This window comes from Nerophis lumbriciformis, linkage group LG01, assembly GCF_033978685.3.
Source record: "Nerophis lumbriciformis linkage group LG01, RoL_Nlum_v2.1, whole genome shotgun sequence".
Taxonomy (NCBI): Eukaryota; Metazoa; Chordata; class Actinopteri; order Syngnathiformes; family Syngnathidae; genus Nerophis; species Nerophis lumbriciformis.
In genome coordinates, this window is record NC_084548.2 from 31,350,312 (window position 1) to 31,376,523 (window position 26,212).

Below are 26,212 nucleotides of genomic sequence, written 5' to 3' on the forward strand. Positions count from 1 at the left end.
CACCAAACCAGATCCCCTCAACGCCTTGACTGCGCCTAGAAATTCTGTCCATAAAAGTTATCAATCAATCAATCAATCTTTATTTATATAGCCCTAAATCACAAGCGTCTCAAAGGGCTGCACAAGCCACAACGACATCCTCGGCACAAAGCCCACATACGGGCAAGGAAAAACTCACCCCAGTGGGACGTCGATGTGAATGACTATGAGAAACCTTGGAGAGGACCGCATATGTGGGTAACCCCCCCCCTCTAGGGGAGACCGAAAGCAATGGATGTCGAGTGGGTATGACATAATATTGTGAGAGTCCAGTCCATAGTGGATCCAACATAATAGTAAGAGTCCAGTCCATAGTGGGGCCAGCAGGACACCATCCCGAGCGGAGACGGGTCAGCAGTGTAGAGATGTTCCCAGCCGATGCACAGGCGAGCGGTCCACCCCGGGTCCCGACTCTGGACAGCCAGCACTTCATCCATGGCCACCGGACCTGTGCCCCCCCCAGAATCGGTGACAAAGGGCAGCCTTGGCGGAGTCCAACCCTCACTGGAAGTGTGTCCGACTTACTGCCGGCAATGCGGACCAAGCTCTGGCACTGAGCATACAGGGAGCGGACTGCCACAATCAGACAGTCCGATACCCCATACTCTCTGAGCACTCCCCACAGGACTTCCCGAGGGACACGGTCGAATGCCTTCTCCAAGTCGACAAAACACATGTAGACTGGTTGGGCGAACTCCCATGCACCCTCAAGGACCCTGCCGAGAGTATAGAGCTGGTCCACAGTTCCACGACCAGGACGAAAACCACACTGTTCCTCCTGAATCCGAGGTTCGACTATCCGGCGTAGCCTTCTCTCCAGTACACCTGAATAGACCTTACCGGGAAGACTGAGGAGTGTGATCCCACGATAGTTAGAACACACCCTCCGGTTCCCCTTCTTAAAGAGAGGAACCACCACCCCGGTCTGCCAATCCAGAGGTACCGCCCCTGATGTCCACGCGATGCTGCAGAGTCTTGTCAACCAAGACAGCCCCACAGCATCCAGAGCCTTAAGGAACTCCGGGCGGATCTCATCTACCCTGATGGACCCTGAAAAAAAAAATCCAGTTATGACGTGCAATGTCATGCATCACACCTGACATCGCAATACTTTATTTTGACATGCACAGCATATACCGTGAATGGAACTATAAGAAGAAGAAGCAATACAACAGTAAACAAACTTGTTATATAATAAACACATAAACATTATTTATTTATTTATGTTTCCTTCAGATCGCTATGTTTTTTTTCCCTCTCTTTTTTAAATGGAGCTGTTCTGTGCACCCCAGGTTGTGATATGTTCGGGTTGGAGCGTGTCTTCATGTTACAACATTCTGTGTACGTGCCTGAGGCTAGCAGTTAGTACTTGGAGTAGCTGTAAAGCCGTGAATAAAACAACTTGTTTAGACGACAACTGGATCCCTACTTTTATTGTTACATCGACACATGACACTCCAGACCATACTTGTGTTGTTGATAGTCTCAGTTTTAGAGCAACCAACTCAACAGCATATAACGCTACTTACTGTATGTACAAACCCCGTTTCCATATGAGTTGGGAAATTGTGTTAGATGTAAATATAAAAGGAAAACAATGATTTGCAAATCATTTTCAACCCATATTCAGTTGACTATGCTACAAAGACAACATATTTGATGTTCAAACTGATAAACTTTTTTTTTTTGCAAATAATCATTAACTTTAGAATTTGATGCCGGCAACACGTGACAAAAAAGTTGGGAAAGGTGGCAATAAACACTGATAAAGCAATGCTCATCAAACACTTATTTGGAACATCCCACAGGTGAACAGGCAAATTGGGAAAAGGTGGGTGCCAGGATTGGGTATGAAAGTAGATTCCATGAAATGCTCAGTCATTCATAAACAAGGATAGGACGAGGGTCACCACTTTGTCAACAAATGCGTGAGCAAATTGTTGAACAGTTTAAGAAAAACCTTTCTCAACCAGCTATTGCAAGGAATTTAGGGTTTTCACCATCTGCGGTCCGTAATATCATCAAAGGGTTCAGAGAATCTGGAGAAAATCACTGCACGTAAACAGCTAAGCCCGTGACCTTCGATCCCTCAGGCTGTACTGCATCAACAAGCGACATCAGTGTGTAAAGGATATCACCACATGGGCTCAGGAACACTTCAGAAACCCACTGTCAGTAACTACAGTTGGTCACTACATCTGTAAGTGCAAGTTAAAACTCTCCTATGCAAGGCGAAAATCGTTTATCAACAACACCCAAAAACGCCGTCGGCTTTGCTGGGCCTGAGCTCATCTAAGATGGACTGATACAAAGTGGAAAAGTGTTCTATGGTCTGACGTGTCCACATTTCAAATTGTTTTTGGAAACTGTGGACGTCGTGTCCTCCGGACCAAAGAGGAAAAGAAACATCCGGATTGTTATAGGCGCAAAGTTGAAAAGCCAGCATCTGTGATGGTATGGGGGTGTATTAGTGCCCAAGACATGGGTAACTTACACATCTGTGAAGGCGGAATTAATGCTGAAAGGTACATACAGGTTTTGGAGCAACATACGTTGCCATCCAAGCAACGTTACCATGCTATACCCTGCTTATTTCAGCAAGACAATGCCAATCCACGTGTTACATCAACGTGGCTTCATAGTAAAAGAGTGCCGGTACTAGACTGGCCTGCCTGTAGTCCAGACCTGTCTCCCATTGAAAATGTGTGGCGCATTATGAAGCCTAAAATACCACAACGGAGACCCCCGGACTGTTGAACAACTTAAGCTGTGCATCAAGCAAGAATGGGAAAGAATGTGTCTCCTCAGTTCCCAAACGTTTACTGAGTGTTGTTCAAAGGAAGGGCCATGTAACACAGTGGTGAACATGCCCTTTCCCAACTACTTTGGCACGAGTTGCATCCATAAAATTCTAATTCAATTATTATTTGCAAAAAATAAATAAAGTTTATGAGTTTGAACATCAAATATATTGTCTTTGTAGTGCATTCAATTGAATATGGGTTGAAAAGGATTTGCAAATCATTGTATTCCGTTTATATTTACATCCAACACAATTTCCCAACTCATATGGAAACGGGTTTTGTAAATGTTGAATGAGGAGAGACAGCAGCAGGACAGTCATTACCAGAGTATTGAATTTAGTCCCCGTTTCACCACTAAAGTATAGCTGACGTCAAAGTCATGCGCAATAAGGATAATTTTGACCCGAACTTCAGAAGAAGTGTTTACATGCGCTGCAATCTAAATGCCTATCGGCTATCGATTGGAAGGACATTTTGATGTGAACGTGTGTGATCATGTCAGCATATTCCGAATGTTGTGTTTACATGAAGCATTTTTTATTTGCGTCTTGTGACATCAAACTTACAACATATACTTTAACTGTGACCTACAAATGAGAATACATAAATCTAAATTCATATGCTCAATTTACACATTCAATTTACAAAAAACTGTTTTGACTACTAATTGTAGGTGTCACACATGCGCCTGGACTATGTCACTTCCATCACATTCATTTTTCACGATAGAGCTTCTGTGATGTCATGTGTTGTGATATTTGAATGTTGTTGTTTTTTCAATTAAAAAAAAAAAGCATACACAATAGAAAAACAGACCATTAATATAAAAACAAACAAGATGTAAAAATTCAAAATAAATCCTAACTGAATTCCAACGAATTCTTTTTTTTTTACGACGTACTTCATTTAAAAAAAAAAAAAGAAGCACACTTTGCAATTGATGTGAATTGATGTATTTAATAGAAATAAAGTAGTATCGATAACTTTGTAAATTGTTACATTTGTTGTAGAGTTTTCGTACCGATCTGACTTTATCATTGATGTATAATGTATGTTTACCATGTAATGTTTTGAACAACAATGTTATCAAAATAAAGACATTGGAAAAAATAAAACCACCTAACACTGACAGCGTGCACGATCATGCAAAAACATCGCTGCCATATTACTGCTGTAAAGTAAATCGAAATTGTCATGTATTTTAAGAAGAGATGTCCGATAATGGCTTTTTTGCCGATATCCCGAAATTGTCCAACTCTTAATTACCGATTCCGATATCATCCGATACCTATATGTACAGTCGTGGAATTAACACATTATTATGCCAAATGTTGTTGTGATGCCCAGCTGGATGCATTAAACAATGTAACAAGGTTTTCCAAAATAAATCAACTCAAGTTATGGAAAATGCACTGCCATATTTATTATTGAATTCACAAAGTGCATAATTTTTTTTAACATGCCTCAAAACAGCAGCTTGGAATTTGGGACATGCTCTCCCTGAGAGAGCATGAGGAGGTTGAGGTGGGCGGGGATGGGGTTGAAGTGGGGGGCGGGGGGGGGGGGGGGGTGTATATTTTAGAGACCCAGAAGAGTTAGTGCTGCAAGAGATTCTGGGTATATGTTCTGTTGTGTTTGTGTTGTGTTACGGTGCGGATGTTCTCCTGAAATGTGTTTGACATTCTTGTTTGGTGTGGGTTCACAGTGTGGCGCATATTTGTAACAGTGTTAAAGTTGTTCATACGGCCACCCTCAGTGTGACCTGTATGGCTGTTGACCAAGTATGCTTGCATTCACTTGTGTGTGTGAAAAGCCGTAGGTATTATGTGACTGGGCCGGCACGCAAAGGAAGTGCCTTTAAGGTTTATTGGCGTTCTGTAACTCTCCCTACGTCCGTGTACAAAGCAGCGTTTTTGAAACCGATACCGATAATTTTGAAACCGGTACGGATAATTTCCGATATTACATGTATATAATATAATATCGGCAGTCTGATATTATCGGACATCCCTAATTTTAAGTGTTTTCTTTAGGAACATTTTGACAATTATGTAACAGGTTTGGTCTTATTTTGTCATACACTTTAAAAATATTAACTTCTACATGTTTAATTTGTATGGTTGTTGACATAAACAGTCTCCACACACCCTTGGCTTGTTCTCATTTGCCTGTGAATAATGTCGTAAACAAGCGGCGTGTTGAGCCCCCACGGAGAGAACTGCCAGACAGAACTGTTTCCAAATTGCATATTCTAGGTGTTTTTTTTTAACATGCCAAACACGATCAGATTAAGGTGTTTCTATGTGTTGTATAGATGGGCATATTTGGAGCCGAATTATTTGAGAAATCAATGTGCATGGAAACGGACGAAGTGTTGACAATGCATAAGGTAAACTTGAAAGTTAAAGTTAAAGTCCCAATGATAGTCACACACACACACTGGGTGTGGTGAAATTTGTCCTCTGCCCACTGGGAGGTGAGGGGAGCAGTGAGCAATCATTTGGTGATTCAACCCCCAATTCCAACCCTTGATGCTTGAGTGCCAAGCAGGGAGGCAATGGGTCCAATTTTTTGTAGTCTTTGGTATGACACGGCCGGGGTTTGAACTCACAACCTCCCAGTCTCGGGGCGGACACTCTAACCACATGGACACTGAATGTGGTTTGTTTGTTGATTTTTTTGTAACTGAACTAGACTTGTCGAATGTGGACTGTCATCAACAGTATTCTCATAGATGGAGATAGTCATACTTGCCAACCTTGAGACCTCCGATTTCGGGAGGTGGGGGGGCGTGGGCGTTTTCGGGGGTGGAGGCGTGGTTGGGGCGGGGGCATGGTTAAGAGGGGAGGAGTATATTTACAGCTAGAATTCACCAAGTCAAGTATTTCATATATATATATATATATATATATATATATATATAGGTTGATTGGCAACACTAAATGGTCCCTAGTGTGTGAATGTGAGTGTGAATGTTGTCTGTCTATCTGTGTTGGCCCTGCGATGAGGTGGCGACTTGTCCAGGGTGTACCCCGTCCTTCCGCCCGATTGTAGCTGAGATAGGCTCCAGCGCCCCCCGCGACCCCAAAAGGGAATAAGCGGTAGAAAATGGATGGATGGATATATATATATACATATATATATATATATATATATATATATATATATATATATATATATATATATATATATATATATATATATGTATGTGTGGGAAAAAAATCACAAGACTATTTCATCTCTACAGGCCTGTTTCATGAGGGGGGGTTCCCTCAATCATCAGGAGATTTTAATGGGAGCATTCACATACCATGGTTTATATAGGGCACAGAGTGGGTGGGTACAGGCTGGCGTAGGGGCGTGGTGATTGGCTCATGTGTTACCTAGGAGGTGTTTCCGTCTGTGGCGGCATGCTGTTACAATTTCGCTGCGCTTGTTGAGGGATGACAGGTCTGGACGGTAAATAATAAACAGTTTCTCTTTCAAGCATAGGTTGCATCTTTTATTACCACTATTGTAAGGTGTGCTGGATGCAAGAATTTGCCATGTTATTGAATATTCAACATTATTGTCTTTGAGGTCCCAAATGTGTTTGCTGAGTTCTGTGGTATTCCGCAGGTTTTGGTTCCTGAAAGAAGCCTTGTGATTGTTCCATCTGGTTTTGAATTCTCCCTCGGTTAATCCTACATATGTGTCGGACGTGTTAATGTCCTTGCGTATTACCTTAGATTGGTAGACAACTGATGTTTGTAAGCACCCCCCGTTGAGAGGGCAATCAGGTTTCTTTCGACAGTTACAGCCTTTGTTGGTTTTGGAGTCGCTCTGTCCGGGGGCCGACGGCTCATTTGCAATTGTTTTGTTGTGGTTTGAGATGATTTGTCGTATATTGTTCATACAGCTGTAGCTCAATTTAATGTTGTTCTTGTTGAATACTTTCCTTAGGGTGTTGTCTTTGGGAAAGTGTTTGTCAATCAAATTGAGGAATTTATGTCCAATGTTAGTTGAGACGTTTTTGCTGTATGGGGGGTTGTACCAGATGATGTCGTTTCGTTTTCTGTTCTTTTTTGGCTGGTTTCCTGGCGTGGGTTCATAGGTGAGGGTGAAATTGTATCCGCTTTCATCAAGGGCTTTTTGGTACGGGGGGTTGCTTGGTCAAATTCAGCTTTGCTAGATGACAGCATCGATAGCCTTTTATTAATTCCGGTAGGTATTCTTTTCGTGGTGGTGGGTGGGTGGTTGCTGTCATGGTGCACGTATTGGAGTGTTGTGTTGGGTTTCGTGAATGGTTGGTAGCTGTTATTTCTCAGGTTGAAAGTGACGTCAAGGAAGTTGACGGTTTGCTTGTTGGCTTCAATCGTGATCCGTAGGCCGTTCTCTTTGAAAATTTGGCATATGCGCTTCTTGGTATTCTCGCTGCTCCTTGGCGAGGCGCGACACACTGCCAGTCCGTCATCACGATAAATACCAAGGTTCAGATTGAGGCTAGCGAGCTGGGAGAGGAGGAAACTTCCAACGAGTTCACACGTTTCTGCTCCGTCAAAACTTCCCATAGTGACGTCAAATGTTGCATTGTTCTTTTTTTGCCATGGTGTACTGTTGTGGATGAGAATGGAGTTTTTTGCGTGGATGATGATGTTTCTTTCGTTGCCTGTGATTGAGTCGTAGTCTGAGGCGAAGTCTAGTGCTTGAGTCAGTAGGTCTTGCGTGATGGAAGGGTAAAATTCTTCGATATCAAAGGAGATAAAGTTGTGCTGTTGTTTGTCTTGGATGTTGTTGAACCATTTGATTACTGCTGCTGTATTTCTCCATTGGTTGAGTGGTGTTTTGTCCTTGATTTTTGTGTTGACTCTGTCCAGGATTATTTTGCTGATTTTTCCTATTTCAGATTTAGTTGGGTTTATTAGTCGGCATGTTGGGTTATTTGCGAAGTTGGGTTTGTGGTCCTTCAATGTGATGAAGGCTTCCTTGTTGGCTGTGGCGTATATATATATATATAAGAAATACTTGACTTTCAGTTAATTCTAGCTATATATATATATATATATATATATATATATATATATATATATATATATATATATATATATATATATATATATAAGATAAATATTTGAATTTCAGTGTTCATTTATTTACACATATACACACACATAACATTCATCTACTCATTGTTGAGTTAAGGGTTGAATTGTCCATTCTTGTTCTATTTTCTGTCACTATTTTTCTAACCATGCTGAACACCCTCTCTGATGATGCATTCTGCTTCGTCTCCTTGTTGTGTGCACAGTTGTGCACTGCACTCTCTAAAAGCCCTAGATGTTATTGTCACATATGCATGTACAGTAGATGGCAGTATTGTCCTGTTTAAGAGTGTCACAACATTGCTGTTTACGGCAGACAAACTGCTTTACGATAGACAAAAACGTGACTGCTGTTGTTGTGTGTTGTTATCGCGCTGTGAGGACGTTAATGAAACTGCCTAACAATAAACCCACATAAGAAACCAAGAACTCGCCCTCCATCATTCTACAGTTATGACGTGATTGGGCAGGCATGCTGTTTATATTGTGGGAAAGCGGACGTGAAAACAGGCTCACTCAGGTCCGCCTGAATTTCGGGAGAAAATTTGTCCCGGGAGGTTTTTGGGAGAGGCGCTGAATTTCGGGAGTCTCCCGGAAAATCCGGGAGGGTTGGCAAGTATGGAGATAGTTGTAAATGTTTTTTTATTTATAGTTATACAAGACATTATCTGAATACCTGAATATGTGGGTGTGTTTGAATTTAATAATCTGTCCCTGTGCATTCGTTTGTGGGGGAGTAAATTCAGGTGAATGTGCATTTGATTTAAATTCCCCCCACTTGTAATCTGCAGTTATGGAAGCAACGATAATGACAACCTTTAATAAAAGTAGGAATGAACACTGTAAGAATGAATCTAATTACGTTTTCTCAGTGGTGCAGTTATTCCTTTTTTTCCATTACTATTTATGCGTTTGATTATTTCATAGAGAAGTGAGCTTCAGTAAAAAACTATTCCCACGTAGCACATGTTTGCCTGCAGGGGCAACATCTCAGTTATTATTTCTCAAACACGTTTAACACCACAGGGGGAAAATGGCTTGTCTTTTTCTTTTCTTTTTTCACATAAGTACCATAGTTACTGAATATAGGCCAGGCGCAGAGAATGATAAGAAGCAGGAAAGATAAAAAGGGGATGTGCAGATTGGATCGACAGTCACCTCCGAAACTTTCAGAATCAACCTGATGAGTGAGATCACAGTGTCACATGTTAAAGGGAACAAGGCTTCGCTTATAGAGCTATTCTTCTTCATGAGGACAGGCTTCAGCTTGTAAACGCTTCAGGTTAGACTTAGTGGGTGCTACTGTTACGTTCACTGGTTTTTTGAAGCAGGAGCTTGTCACTGGTTTGAAAATGTAAAACATCCTCTCCTGTGCAGCTCATTAGACATTTGACTGCAGCAATGACATGTCGTAGCCTCAGGCTCATGTTTTGGTGGCAGTGTTGTAACTGATGAAGTATTCTTAGTAATGAGCTTCTGCAGGAAAAAAAGGAAGTGTCCTTTGCAAATGCACAACTGTTCTAGGGTTGTACAGTATACCGGTATTAGTATAGCACCGCGATACTAATGAATCTTATTCGGTACTATACCGCCTCTGAAAAGTACCGGCCCGCCACCCGCCCCGCACCACCGTCGTGTCATTGCTGGTTTACGAGCAGACGAGCATGTCCGGCGGCACACAATCACGGAGTATTTACAAGCAGACACAGTGTGTAGACAGAAAAGGGAGAACGGACGCATTTTGGCTTAAAAGCTAACGATAAAGGTGAAGTTATAACACTGAAATGTCCAGCGGAAGAGGTGCTTTAAGACATGGCTAGCTAGCTAGCGGCTAAAGTCCAGCCCCAGTCTGCAGAGTTTTAACTACTTCTAAATCACTAATCTTCGCCGGCGACAAATAAAAGAAGTTTCTTCTAATTTTACAGGACGAAGAATAGCTAAACATGTTTCACTACACACCGTTGCTCACCGGTGTCAAAATGTAAACAACGCCATTGGTGGATCTACACCTAACATCCACTGTAATGATACCAAGTACAGTAGTGTATCTAGTCGATACTACCATGATTACGTCGATATTTTTTGGCATCACAACAAACATCTTCTTTAGTTTTTTATGTATTTATATTATGTTTATAAACTCAGGAAAAATATCCCTGGACACATAAGGACTTTGAATATGACCAATGTATGATCCTGTAACGACTTGGTATCGGATTGATACCCAAATTTGTGGTATCATCCAAAACTAATGTAAAGTATCAAACAACAGAAGACTAAGTGATTACCGTATTTTTCGGAGTATAAGTCGCACCGGAGTATAAGTCGCACCTGCCGAAAATGCATAATAAAGAAGGAAAAAAAACATATATAAGTTGCACTGGAGTATAAGTCGCATTTTTTGGGGAAATTTATTTGATAAAATCTAACACCAAGTATAGACATTTGAAAGGCAATTTAAAATAAATAAAGAAAAGTGACCAACAGGCTGAATACGTGTACGTTATATGAGGCATAAATAACCAACTGAGAACGTGCCTGGTATGTTAACGTAACATATTATGGTAAGAGTCATTCAAATAACTATAACATATAGAACATGCTATACGTTTACCAAACAATCTGTCACTCCTAATTGCTAAATCCCATGAAATCTTATACGTCTAGTCTCTTACGTGAATGAGATAAATAATATTATTTGATATTTTACTGTAATGTGTTAATAATTTCACACATAAGTCGCTCCTGAGTATAAGTCGCACCCCCGGCCAAACTATGAAAAAAACGGCGACTTATAGTCCGAAAAATACGGTACTACATTCTAACAGAAGTGTTGATAGAACATGTTGAAACAGAAAATAACCAGATAGTAACAGTAAATGAGTAAGTATATTAATAATTAATTTTCTAGCACTTGTCCTTAATAATTTTGACAAAATAATAGAATGGAAAATTACACAATATGTTACTGCATACGTCAGCAGACTAATTAGGAGCCTTTTTTTGCTTACTAACTAGTAAAAGACAAGTTGTCTTGTAAGGACAAAATTGCAATAAAAAACATATTTTTAATGTACCGTAAGATTTTGTGTTAAAATAAAGCCAATATTGCAATTTTCTGTAGTCCCCTTTATTTAGAAAAGTACCGAAAAGTATCGAAATACATTTTGGTACCGGTACCAAAATATTGGTATCGGGACAACACTAAACTGTTCTGGAGAGTGTAAGCCTGTGGAAAAGAGTGATGGTCATGTTGGGAGAATAAAGAGCAGGAGGAGGTGTGAGGGTCCTACTTAATGGTGCCGTAGGCAGTTCATTTTTTTAATCACACTCTGTGATTTCTGAGGGTCATCTAAGCATACTAGATTAAGTAAGCACCAATGGGAGGAAGAGGCAGAAGAAACAATTAGCCTTAGCCAGTGGCGTACCTTCTCTCTCCTGTGAGTAAGGAGGCGACTCTCCATCTGACGATGGGCTGGGCCTTGCTGCATTAAACTATGAGAGAGCCCCTCCTTCCTATTCCTCCACAGCTGGGTGCAGTAATCCGACTGCCGTGTCTGTTATTCACATCTCCATGCCCATTTGTCACGCTTAAATGAGAAGAAAACACTTCTCCCTGGCTGTTTTCCTCCTCATTTTTATAAACTAAATGTCTTTGTAAGAAAACGAGACAAAACTCCTCGCGCATACGCACTACATTTAGAAAAGAAAGTCTTAATGGGAAAAGCTTTACGGTGCAGATGCCAAATGAAGCATCGTTGACATAATCCTTTGACTGGTGAAGCACTGATCTGACCATGGAAATGATCTAAATCTACTCAATGTCTGTCAGCAGGATGCAAGCATTGTGCATTCAAAATAACAGTCTCGCATCAAATAGATGGGGAGCTTCACTGTTGTTTTCAATCATTTTCCCGCCAGGTAATTGTGTTAAAAGCATTGGACAAAACAAGCTGAACGTCTATAAAACAACAACTTTGTACTGCTTTTCAGTAGATAGCTGTCATGTTAGTTTTAAGACCAATAATATCTGTAAAGAAGATGAGGTTTATGGGAAAGAAGAATGTGAAACTAAAAATTATACAAAAACCCTGATCAATATTTGCTGGACAAAGCAAAGGCTTTTTTTTAGATATGCGTAGCACAGTGTTTTTCAACCACTGTGCCGCGTCGTGAGAAACAGTCTGGTGTGCCGTGGGGGATTATCTAATTTCACCTATTTGGGTTAAAAATATTTTTTGCAAACCAGTAATTATAGTCTGCAAATTATGTGTTGTTGTTGAGTGTCGGTGCTGTCTAGAGATCGGCAGAGTAACCGTGTAATACTCTTCCATATCAGTAGGTGACAGCCGGTAGCTAATTGCTTTGTAGATGTCAGAAACAGCGGGAGGCAGCGTGCAGGTAAAAAGGTGTCTAATGCTTAAACCAAAAATAAACAAAAGGTGAGTGCCCCTAAGAAAAGGCATTGAATTTTAGGGAAGGCTATGCCAAACGAAACTAAAACTGAACTGGCTACAAATTAAACAAAAACAGAATGCTGGACAACAGCAAAGACTTACTGTGGAGCAAAGACGGCGTCCACAATGTACATCCGAACATGACATGACAATCAACAATGTCCCCACAAAAGATGGATAAAAACAACTGAAATAGTCTTGATTGCTAAAACAATGTAGGTGCGGGAAATATCACTTCAAGGAAGACATGAAACTGCTTCAGGAAAATACCAAAAAAAGAGAAAAAGCCACCAAAGTAGGAGTGCAAGACAAGAACTAAAACACTACACACAGGAAAACAGCAACAAACTCAAAATAAGTCAAGGCGTGATGTGACAGGTCGTGACATTACACCTACTTTGAGACAAGAGCTATAGTGATGCATGGTTAGTTATGGTTTAAAGTCATATCCAACAATTGCGACAACACCTTTTTACTGTCAACTGAGTTTTTTAATGATTTCTGCTGGTGGTGTGCCTCCAGATTTTTTCAACGCAAAAAATGTGCCTTCGCTCAAAAAAGGTTGAAAAACACTGGTGTAGCAGGTAGGGTTGTCTCGATACCAATAATTGAACATGTATATTGATACTTTGATACTTTTCCATAAAAAGGAAAATGCAAACAATTTCAATATTGGCTTTATTTTAACATAAGTCTTACAATACATTAAACATATTTTTCCTATTGCACTCAAATATCAACTTTAGAAGGTTAAAATATAAATTCAAAGGCATTAATCACATTGGGCTTTTCTTGTTGCACTCAAAGAGCAATTTACAATTTTCCATATTACATATACAGCACGGTGATAGAGGGGTTAGTGCGTCTGCCTCACAATACAAAGGTCCTGGGCTCGATCCTGCGCTCGGGATCTTTCTGTGTGGAGTTTGCATGTTCTCCCCGTGACTGCGTGGGTTCCCTCCGGTTACTCCGGCTTCCTCCCACCTCCAAAGACATGCACCTGGGGGTAGGTTGATTGGCAACACTAAAAAATGGGCCCTAGTGTGTGAAAGTGAGTGTGAATGTTGTCTGTCAATCTGTGTTGGCCCTGCGATGAGGTGGCGACTTGTCCAGGGTGTACCCCGCCTTCCGCCCGATTGTAGCTGAGATAGGCTCCCCCCGCTACCCCGAAGGGAATAAGCGGTAGAAAATGGATGGATGGCATATTACATGTAGTCCGCCACAATCAAGGATTAAGTTAGGATTGAACAGAAATTCTACTGACATTATATTAAATTATTCATGATTTATGGTTGCCACTCTTGGTCTGTGCTTTAAGAAAAATACAATTATTAGTAAATACTAAAAACAAAACTATGGATAAATGTACATGGATAAGCCACGTAGCAGGTAAAACACACATTTGTTAAAGATAAAACACAAATTGTAGGAATTCAGTAATTTCACTTACATTAGTTTACCCTAATTGGGCGGTTTTAACTCCGCTAATATTTGGCGAGGCGTTTTAAAGCAGTAATGCTGTATTTTGCCATTCTTCCTCTCCACGATGTTATTGCTTGTATGCACTTTGTGTGAATTTTCACACACTCAACATCATGCACCTTGGCTCTGTAGTCACCGTCGCACAGCGGCATTCGGATGAAAGAACGGTACCGGTATTTTTCAAAAGGGAGTATAGTACCAATTTCAATTAATTACTGTCGCGGTACTTTATTAGTACCGGTCAGTGACGTGCAGTCACTAGAGGCAGGTGAGGCAGGGCCTCACCTGCCATCATGGAAAGAAAAAAAATGTAAAAAGAAGAAAGTATTAAATTGTTAAATGTATCCAGTGATTATACTATAAAGTTATTTTCCATTTAACTTCACCAGTTTTGGATTATTTTTATTCAAAATCGCTGAATTTTCACATTTGCCGTTCAAATACTGAGAAGAGACGGTGCGGTGATCAGCAGCCAGTTGAGGCACGTCACTCATTTGTGCCTCACCATGGATTGCGGACTCGGCTATCTGCTGGCTTGCTGTGCAGTGAGACCGTATTGCTATATGAACTATATTATACATTTCCATAGTTTAGTTAGCTGAGGTATATAATGTACGGTGTATTTTGTCAACAACTGTATGTGTGTAACGTATTTCTTGTGCTGAGCGATCATAAAACGGCTGCAAAACACGCACTGGGTGAGGCTCGCAGTAATCCGCCTCCTGCACCCCCGCCCTAGAATTTGCACCCACTGACGGGAGTGTTATATCAACTAAAGCCCACACTTAAACTTTCCACGTGCAAGATTGAATCTATTTAAAAAAGTTATTTCATAAGAAGTTAAAAAGTGCAAAAACAATAATGTTCGTGTTGGAGGAGTTGTAAATGACTGCACGGCCACAACATTAGGTACACCTGCAGACTGCAAGTGTACCTAATTCACAACTCCTCCAACACGAACATTATTGTTTTTGCACTTTTTGGCTTCTTATTAAATAACTTTTGTAACCTATTTTTATGGGCTTTCCTCTTTTTGATGTTAAGTTCCTGTTATGCGCTGTTATACAGTATATGCCTTGAGCTCTTATTTTGAAGGCGCTATAAGCGGAAGTGATGACACAGTGGAGCGGAGGTTTTTGAAAGAAGGTAAATAAAGTGGTCCTCGTGTAAACTAGAGCCTCCGTGTTTGTTATTTTGTAGTTTCATACAGTATAGGCGACATTTATAAACCCTCGATTACACTTTTTTAAATAGATTAAATCTTGCACGTGGAAAGTTGAAGTGAGGGCTTTAGTTGATATAACACTCCCATCAGGGGGTTCATTAATCCAGCACAACAGCGGCACATGGACTTTATTTATAAGTAAAGGTAAGACCATAATAATGTTTTTTTTATTAAATGTGCTTTTTTGTGTGCTACAGTTTGTATGTGTAAAGTTAAAGTTAAGTTAAAGTACCAATGATTGTCACACAAACACACACTAGGTGTGTTGAAATGTGTCCTCTGCATTTGACCCATCCCCTTGTTCACCCCCTGGGAGGTGAGGGGAGCAGTGGGCAGCAGCGACGCCGCGCCCGGGAATCATTTTTGGTGATTTAACCCCCAATTCCAACCCTTGATGCTGAGTGCCAAGCAGGGAAGAATGCTGGTATGAGCTTTTAAACATAACCCGCTAACTGCTGCCAATCAAATGGTGAATAAGATACTCTTTAGGGTTCATATGTTTGTAAATCTGACTGTGATGAAGTCAGTGCCTCACCAGCCATGAACCTCACCGCACGTCACTGGTACCGGTATACCGTACAACCCTAGTAGCAGGTAAGGAGTTGTGGAGTGCGTCTGTACGACAAACACACAAGCATAGGGGTATGTGTGCCAAAGACAAATTGTAATACAAACTCCGGCTGCTGGATCATTCATGCGCAAATCACAAGTACCTGCTGTCAGTGTGCATATGTAGCAAATGAGCAGTGTTGGGTTAGTTACTGAAAACCAGTAACTAGTTACAGTTACTTTATTTCAAAAGTAACTCAGTTACTAACTCAGTTACTTACACCAAAAAAGTAATGCGTTACTGTGAAAAGTGACTATTTAGTTACTTCTTTTTTTCTTCTTTTTTTTTTTTCAAGGCTCCCATTAATGCCCTTTTAGCCTTCATTTCAGTACTGTTATTGCACTGGAGAATAATACAATCTGTTGATCAACTTGACATGCATTTGCATCACTGAACTCTGCTAAGCAATGTGGTCTACATACAACACACAAAGACAAAAATATGTTTCAAAGGGCCAATTTATTTCAGGCCAGATCAAATTGACAAAACTATTTTAAATAGCTGCAACATAACATGCATAAGTAACAAACAGCATAATAACAACATAGCTGTAAAACTGGCTTCACCCAAGGAAGGCACACATGACATCCACAAAGCCTAACCAGGCAATTTTTTCTCAAGAAATTCGGAAATAAAATCATGTCTTCAGGAGATCAACACTGTACTGACGCCCAGAACACTCTACACATTTCCCCAGTTTTAGTTTAGAGATAAGGAAAGATTGGCCTGGCCCACTAAGATCCCTCTTTATGTTTGTGAACTTTATAGTCTATACATTTAGAGTGATGTGATAATCAAACACTCTAGAAGTCTAGAATGAAAGAGTATATAAGAGAATTGACAGAGTGTTTGTACCTTCAATGATGAATGATGAGCAGAGGCAGAGTTTGGAGTGTTTTCTTTAACTCGCTTTCCATGTTTATGTACTCACTATCCAGGTACTTGGAACATGTTTTCCGTGCCATTTGCTGTTTGACGCCGGTATCATGCTAATTAGCTGCCTGAAAGCGGGTGACTCCACTGTAGAAATAGCCTGCATGTCTTCTAGCACATATGCTGCAATGGCTCTATCAATGTTGTCCTGGCTAGCAGTCCGTCCGTTAAAATCCTTAAGTGGAGCTGAAGTGGCATCGGAGTCTGTGTCTCTCTTTACTAGCTTCGTCGAAGCATGTTGCTTATGTAGCTGTTTCAGCAGATTTGAATTCCTGTTTTGGGCAGTATTTCCGGGTGCGGTCACTGCTGCTGCTCACTGCTCCCCTCACCTCCCAGGGGGTGATCAAGAGTGATGGGTCAAATGCAGAGAATAATTTTGCCACACCTAGTATGTGTGTGACAATCATTGGCACTTTAACTTTAACTTTAAGTAGATGGGATCTTTGATCCAAGACACAGCTTACATTTAACTAAAATGTTATTTTCTTTGTGCTCGACAAAAGAAAAGTATTGAGAATGTCTCCATGTTAAGAAACTCTTCGCGAGAACATTTTTCATTGAAATGGGAATATATGAACATCCCAGCATTCGTCATCCTAATGACAGCAGACCTTGTACAATAAGTCATGTTTCATTATGTTTGTTGACTCTCATAAACTTTGCAGTGAGTAATGATCAGTAATGAAGAAAAAAAAAAGCAAACGTTGTTAGGTGTTTTTCAAATTAATGCGCCGCGTATGCTTGAAATGATCAAAATACGTAAATATGAAATGTTATTATAAATGTGCTCGTTACTACATAACATATATACTTAAAACCCTAATGGTGTCATGAGGGCAGTTCTCCTGCTTTTTTTCCCTCTTGTTTTCCTATTCCCCTCTCCTCTCGTGTCTGTCCTGTCATTAGTTTCAGGTGTGCTGCCAGTCATCCGCGCCCACCTGTTGCTAATCAACTACCAGATTTAAACCCTGGATCTCCACTCAGCCGGTGCCAGTTCGTCCGTTGCCTGCGGTAGAATCTAGCCACGAGCTCACTTACTCCAACCTTTGCCCTGAACCTTTAGTAATCCAGTTTTTGTATTTCCACAGGTGGAGGACAGATTTGGACCCGCTTTTCCTGGACCTTTTGTTACAATTGATTTATTTTCTCCAGTGATTTTTCGTTATTAAATAAAGACTTTTAAGGATCTGCACTTGTATTCTCACTCGTTTTTGAAACCCCAACAAATGGAGGTGTTTTGAAGTTTTTTAGGGGCTCTATAGGCAGAATTGAACGGCTACCATAGGCTCCATTGTAAGTGGACTTTTGATCATATTTACACTGCATAAAAAAAATACATCTGTCGTCATGTCTTTCATAATGATTGTGAAGGATAGGCAAAATTCCAAAAAAAAGTGCAGTTCCTCTTTAACCTTCCATCGCACAATCATATTTTGAGCTCAAAAATGAGCGAGAGCAACATTGTCAGCATATGTAGCTGCTTTTTAGGTGTGTCCCGATAAAAATGTTTCACATCCAATACGATAACGATGTTGGTGCCTTGAGTATTGTCAAGTACCGATTTTAATCCAATATATCAGCATGAATCATAGTATAGTAGGTAGTTTGATTATTGTGTAGTGTGAAATGTAGGTCTGGGCCAATATTCGATAAGTCAATTAACTGAAGATAAATGAAAACTAAAGTTGGTAAGTTTTCCAGCGTGCATGCTTCAAGAGCATTTACGCTTTTCGTCGCTTTTACTGGCTACGTGCGTTTGTACCGTAGCAGAATGTAAAGATGGGGTTGCATTATCTTGTCCTTATTAATTGTCTTTTCACTCTTTGTGCAGCGACGCAAGACCGCTGGTTCGCTGGCATCACACAGTGCAACTAGTTAGCATGTAACAGCTAACATGGACAAAATGATCATAAAACCAAAATACGCCGCACCAATGTGGGAATATTTTAGTTTAAACCTTTGGAACAATATTGCTTTGGTCCGTTGCTCGGATCATAGTTTGTTTACGTTTTATGTCTCTTGTTAGCTTAGTTCTATTTCAGCACCCCTGTTTTGTGTCTCCTTGGTTGCCATGGTTATTTATTGTTTTCACCTGCCTCTGATTAGTGTTCGGCATGCTCACCTGCTGCCGGGCACTAATCAGTGAGCTATTGAGTCCTGCCTTTTCACCTCACTCATTTTGGTGCTTTTGTTTGCTTTACGCAACTGTTACGTTTGTCCCTTGTGTTCCTTGATCTAACATTTGCCTTATGTGTTTTTGTATTAGCTATTCCGTTAGCTTTCCTTGTGCCAGACACGCACTCTCCTTGTGTTGGTTTTCTTTATTCGTATGATTTATGAGAATAAATCATCTCCTACCTGCACGCTGTCTCCAGAGTTCCTGTTGTCATCGTCGGAAGAACAATCCGCATCGTCATGCCTCATCCCCGTTACAAAGATGAGCCTATCAACACAGAGAAGCCAGTTTGCTGAATGTGCGCGACTACAAGGCCCACTAGAAACACAACCACTGGACAGTCCAGACTCACTTTGAGTTTGGTGCACAAGGCAGGTCAGTGTAAACAAAACAGTACAAAATAGTGCATGCTCATAGAAAGTGTGCTTAAATGCAACGCCAAAGACCTGCTGCCATTAAATACTGCTGTCATGTTGTCATGCCATGTCAGTGTTCCTCAGTCGGAATCTGCCAAACTTAATTTAGTTTTGCATATAACTTGTTAATACATCTGTTTAAACTGTAGTGTTTATATTGTTACTTTGCACTTTTGTTTAAAATGGTCCTAACTTGATTGTCAGTTAAGTAATGTACAACTGGACCTCTGCCCACATGTTCAATATTAGGCCATGTTCACACGAACACAGAGTTTCAAAAACACATATTTGGGGTTAAAACATTCTCCATCCACACAAGCGTAGTTTCAAAACTGTCTATGTCTACACACAAACATACACCTGCTGTCATGCACATTTTGTCCAATCAGAAGCCTGAAAAAAGCAGCAACAGCTGACTTGGTGAAGCATTACACTTCTATTATGTTTGTTTTGATATACTTTAGACGTACAATGACATGTACATTAGCTTTAAAACCAGCCTGCACATACTGTACATAGAATCCTGGGAACATTATTAAAGAGTGAATGCACGCCTGTGCTGCTGAAACCCAACACTCATAGAATTGTTCAGCAACATGGTGATGTATTACGTGTGCAGTGAAGTGTACATTATTTCTAAAATCAGCGCACAGTAACAAGCCAAGGAAACACTTTTGCATGTTTAAGTGCTCAGTGCGTCTGCCGCTGCAAAACTCTTGTGAAATTATAACGCATTTAATCATGGATATAGTGATATATTACAATGAAGTGCATATTGTCTTTAACATGAGTACACACTAAAAGGAGGATGCTACTAGGGATGATGTTTGATAAGAAATTATGGAGTTCGAGCCCATTATCGGATCCTCTTATCGAACCGATTCCTTATCGATTCTCTTATCGAATCCAGATAGGTTGTTGTGCATGGAAAAAACCCACACAATATTTGGTTTAACAAAAGCTCACTTTTATTATATAAGAGTGTCGCAAAGCCAAATTTGATGTCTCTTTTTCGAGTGAAAATAGCAGCATGTTTACTTTCAAACATACAGTAAATCATCTTATAGTGTGTTTAAAGCCAGCAAGGCAGTGTTGTGGAGCTCTGGAAATGACAGCGCACAACCGTGACGTCATCACAAGTCTCCGTTTGTGTCGTGTACACGCATACGCTAAGCGGAGAGTTTTGGAACTCTACACTTTGGCCAACGTTTGCAAAAGTCTGTGTTTTTAAATACAAAAGTATGCTTCTGCATGTGGACAAGAGGCCTAATCACAGAGATAAGTATGTATTTATTAAGTATCTGTGTTCGTGTGGACATTGCCTTAAAGTGCAACTGTGTTTGTCAATACTTTATTTAGCTATTGGATTCATTGTTATGGTTGTGTTAAATTGAGCCCCCCAAACCCCTGCTTAAGATATGTTTTTGCTTTTGGGTGTAATTTTTATTATAGTGCAACATTTTGCGAACAGACAAACTATATGTTATTGTTATTATTTGTTTTTTTACAATGTTAAAATACACAAGAAACACAACATTATTGCATTTGAAAGGATATACATGCATTATTATGTATTATCATTACATCTATGGTTAATTTGGTTGAATAAAAATAATGGCAATAATATTGTTTATCAGCAATAATTTGTAGGTCAATATAACATTTGTTATTGGCCCGGGCCTAGTGAAATGTTTGAAAAGGCTTAAGCAAATAAAATTACTCTGAGAAATATTGTACATATGAAAAACACTAACCTTTTAGGACAGATTTATGCTTTTGAAAATGATTTGTAATTTGTTTTTGTGACATTCAGTAGTCATAATAATTCATTACATTAAGGGCATGGTGCAGTAAGTTGAATGATCCAGAGACGTTTGTTGATGGATAATTTCTAAGGTTCTAAGTAGTATGCAGCTATAATGATTCGATACTTGTATATGTTGAAAATGTCATATTTTAGAAAGCAATTTTGTTCAATTACGGACATTTACTTTGCATGTCCAGCTTGTGTGCTATTGTTTGCTTAGCTGCTGTGTAGTACATAGCTCCTTGAGGTATACAGTATAGTCTGCTATGTTTACCTTTTGTAAATGGCATCACTAAAATCCAGAAAAGATGAAAGTTGTGTGCTTCTTGGAGGACATTTAGATGTTAACTGGCTGTCCAGTTTTGCACAAGTAAATACACTGCAGGACAGCTTTTATCAGAGATTATATGGGAGATTTTACATACAAGCCGATATCATCCAATATACTTTTTTTTTTTTTTGCTGATATCGGATTGATGTGCAATATCAATTTTTGGACCCGGACACCCCGACTGGTCATGGAAGGAATGCAAAAAGTAAACAAGTAACTCATGTGTCCTATACCCTCTCATTATTTATAAATAGTTAACAAAAGCAATAACCAGACATAAAAGGTCAAGTGGAGATGCTATTTTTCCACAACTCACATTAAGGCTCAGTAAATTCAAGCCAAGGTTGAATCTCAAAATCTTTTTTGCTACTGTAACCCTTTTTTCACACTACTGCTGTTTTCTATGTTCTCAATAGAATTATTTGCAGATTCACCCTTGCATAATCTTATTTTATCATGCTGCTATGAATTAGATAAACGCACTTTGTCAATCAGGCAATGCAATTGCAGTCCCAAATGGATTACTCTAACTAAAGTGATGGATTGAGGTAAATTTTGATGGTGCATTATTGTCATAACAATATTGCAACAGCAACATGCCTTTATATACTATACGCCAACAGATTTTATTGGCTATTTATATGGCTTGCTTTCATATTCCTTTTGCTTTTTGATTTTTGCCACTTGCTTTTGCTTGCTTTTCATATTATTTTGAAACATAAAGCAGCTGAAGGCCACTTGCTCAAGAAAATACCTTCCAGCCAATCACTTTTATTTTACCCCAAGGCTGTATGGTAGTTAGAGAGGGACATTTCTATAAATATATTAGTCATTCTCATGACGCTCTTTGAACTCTCTATATGGCCCATACACTCTGTTTACAAGCAAGAATACATCGATTTTTCTAAAGAAAAAAAGACACTGTCGAAGAAGCAAAACCCACCATCGGTGTCACTCATTGTTGATGGAACCAGATGTGGTAAAGATCAAATAGAGGACAGAGTGTGCTAATTAAAAAGATCACGCACACACCCACACCCGCACCCACACACATACCAACACAACTGAACCTTAGAGATATTCCTGGATCACTAAAAAAGATGATGAAAGTGGTGTAACTAACATTGTTACTGATTGCGTTGGAGTGATGAAATGAGAGGAGCGCTTTAACGAACGCCCGCTTGCTTCAGTCAGAATATGAAATTAATGTACATCTCTCCCTGCACAATTTGTCTAACACCACCGCAAATATACACAAACATCAAACACTTTCAAAATGAGGATGAGAGAGCAGGATGTTGACGTGATCTCTGGATGGAGCATTTCAAACTCTTCTGATTTTCCAAATGTATTTTTTGCAGGAAAAAATCAGAATAAACATTTAATCGAACTTCCTCTCTATCAAAGTATCACTATTTAATGTAATTACCAGAGGTGTGGACTCGAGTCACATGACTTGGACTCGAGTGATACTCGAGTCATGAATTTGATGACTTTAGACTCGACTTGACAAAATGTAAAAAGACTTGCAACTCGACTTAGACTTTAACATCAATGACTTGTGACTTCACTTGGACTTGAGCCTTTTGAATTGACATGACTTGACATGACTTGCTACTTTCCCCAAAACCCAAAGATGAAAAAGTTATTCGGGAGCGCTCCGTATTTTTCATTGTGTACTTGTCTATCAGCGTTGCGTGTGTCAGCTGGTGTGGTCTCAGTACAACAGCCAATCAAATTAGATCTACTTTGTTTTCATCACACAGCATTCATCCAATCAAATTGCAGGACAACCAACGAAGAAGACATGTCCAAACCACACGCCAGTGAACAAAAAATTATACCTAAAATAATTTTGTTTGGGTATAAAAATTACGAGGTGGTCAACACAAAACGGTTTGCAGTATGCAACACATGCGGTTCGAAAATTACTGATGGAGAGGCAACAACTTCCAACTTCGTCCGGCATTTGAAGTTGCACAAAGAACGGTAAGTTTTGAATGTAAGATAACGTTTATTGGCTAAGTAACGTGACTTTTATTTGCTGTGTAGTTAAATCAGTGAGGCTGTAAACTCACTGCTAACGTTATAACGTTGTTGCAAACACGGGAATCTGTTGCAGTTCACTACCTTATTCATACTTTTTGTTCAGTGATTTTTTTTAAGCAGGGTTACGTTAGTCAATATATCACACGTAACATTAGACGCCGGTCAGCAGCACCGCGTATTTTAGCCACCTAAAAAAAGATAAAAATAGTAAAATAAAGGTCAGTTCAAATGTATACTATATTATGAATATGTGTACCGTTTTAGCTAGCTTTCTGAAATACTGTTGGTTGTTTACCTCAGTGGTCCCCAACCACCGGGCCGCGGCCCGGTACTGGTCCGTGGATCGATTGGTATCGGGCCGCACAAGAAATTTTTTTTTTTTCTTTTCTTTTTTTAATTAAATCAACATAAAAAACACAAGATACACTTACAAGTAGTGCACCAACCCAAAACAACTCTCTCCCCCTTTTGTTCTGGGCATTGAACATGAAGACTCTTCCTTCACTGTTCCGAGTGGCCATGAGAGTCTTGGCAGTGCCTGCCTCCAGTGCTCCAGTGGAGCGAGTTTTCAGCCATGGTGGCATCATACTACGCCCCCATCGTGCACAAATGACTGACAGACTCTTGGCTAATTTGGTCTTTTGCAAATGCAATGCAGCATAGGGCCCTGTCATATTAAAAAGTACAACTTTTTTGTTATGTTCACGTATATGTCATGTTTTTTCAATGTTAACACTTTTGTACAAATAAGTACATTTGCACTTTATTTTTCAATGTGTTTGTTCTGTAAAGGAATGAGTTAATGTTTAAAATGACTGGTTAATAGTGCTATTATAAAGTGCAATGCCAGCACAATTTTCTTTCCTGCAATTTAAAATGCACTTGTTTTAATAAATAAATACAGCGTTTGAAAAGCATACACAATCTGTGTTAATATATTAGTCTGTGGTTAAAAGGACTTGAAAGGACTCGAAACTCAAAATGCAGGACTTAGGACTTGACTTGAGACTTTCCAGTCTTGACTTTGGACTTGACTCGGGGCTTGCCTGTCTTGACTCGGGACTTGACTCGGACTTGAGGGCAAAGACTTGAGACTTACTTGTGACTTGCAAAACAATGACTTGGTCCCACCTCTGGTAATTACTGTAGACTGTTTCATTTTTTCCCATCCACATATTTTCTGTACCACATTCAGGGTCATAAGGAAGACGGAGTTGATACCAACCAATGTGAGGTGAGGTACACGCTGGACCGATCACTAGTTAATCATTGGTGTGACACATGGAACAACTTATTAACACTCACATTGACTCTTTCTATATACTGTTGCGGGTTTGCTCCAAAACTATATGAACATGCAACCAACCAATGATGGCTCAGTCGCAGATTTCGAGTTGGGGATGTTTATTGGACCAACTCCAGGTCATCAGTGCACAGTGTGCAAAAATATATACAGTGTAAAAATTGGTGAAATTAAAAGTAAATACAAAAAAGTATTTACAAAATGCAGGAATTTATAAAAATCATCTGCCGCTTAACAATCCCCAATCACTGTTTGCACGATTATCCAAGCCCTCCACAACCAACCTGCTTACCTACTATGAACAGTCTCCCTTAAATAGTCCAAGCCTCTCCCTCGGGCATACCACTCACAGGGGAAAAGGGTGGAAAAAAAAACTTGTACCCTTAATGTACATATCTAGATAATAATTGACAATATTTCATGCTAAACATGATCCAGTATATGTCTATATATCCATTACATCATCAGATTAAACTTAATAGTTAGCAACTCCATGAATAAATAATGAGTGCACCTTAAGACCACTTGGTCTGGTCCACTGGTCACATGACCTTCGCAAAGCGCACCAAGGCACACTTATATGGCGTCATCTGAACGTGCAGCGTCCTTTTGACTGACTCCACGTGACGCCATGACGACAGCCTATTGCCCGGTGAGTCTCTCCTGTGTGCGTGCTTGGGTCTCGTTTTGTGGTGTACATCTGACTACACGCCACTCAAAACATTATCTTCTCCAAGTCACGACACTGACATTGTCTTTCTGACAGCGCACTTGCTCCCGCTGTCAGCGTGCAGTTGCGTCCTCGCTCTCCTGGCCAGAGAGAGAGAGAGGGACGTGACGGCGTGATAAGAGCGCACTGTCACATTATCCCCTTCCTCCCCGAGGTTGACGATGTGCGGCAACCTGAAAAGGTAGTCGGCGACAACGTTGTTCCTCCCTGCTTTATGTCGAATCTGGAAATGGTACGGCAGTAGTGGTAGGTACCAATGGTCCTTCAATGAGTTATTCCAGGTCAAGGCACGGTAGTCCGTTTTAAGGTCGAATTACCTTCCCAACCGGTAGTACCTCAAGCTCTCCAGGGCCCACTTGATGCCGAGGCCCCCCTTCTCCGCATCTTACGACTCAGGTACAAGATCGGTTGTTCCTCCCCAGGATACCCTTGCGATAGGACTGCCCCCAGTCCAACAGCAGACGCGTCAGTCTGGATGAGGAACCACTGCTTGAAGTCCAGCGTTCTCAGCACAGGTGATGAACATAGGCAGTTCTTTAATGTCCTGAAGGCGGTTTCACAGGCTTCACTCCAGACGACAGAATTCCTCCTTTGCCGTCAGAGCTGTGAGTGCAGCAGCAATGGTGGCAAACTGCAGGACGAACCTCCTGTATTAGCCCGCCAGGCCTAAGGAGGACCTCACCTCCTTCTTTATCTGAGGCCGCGGGCAGCTGCGGAAAGCCTCTACCTTGTCCACTTGTGGTCGCACTTCTCCACATCCCAAACGATA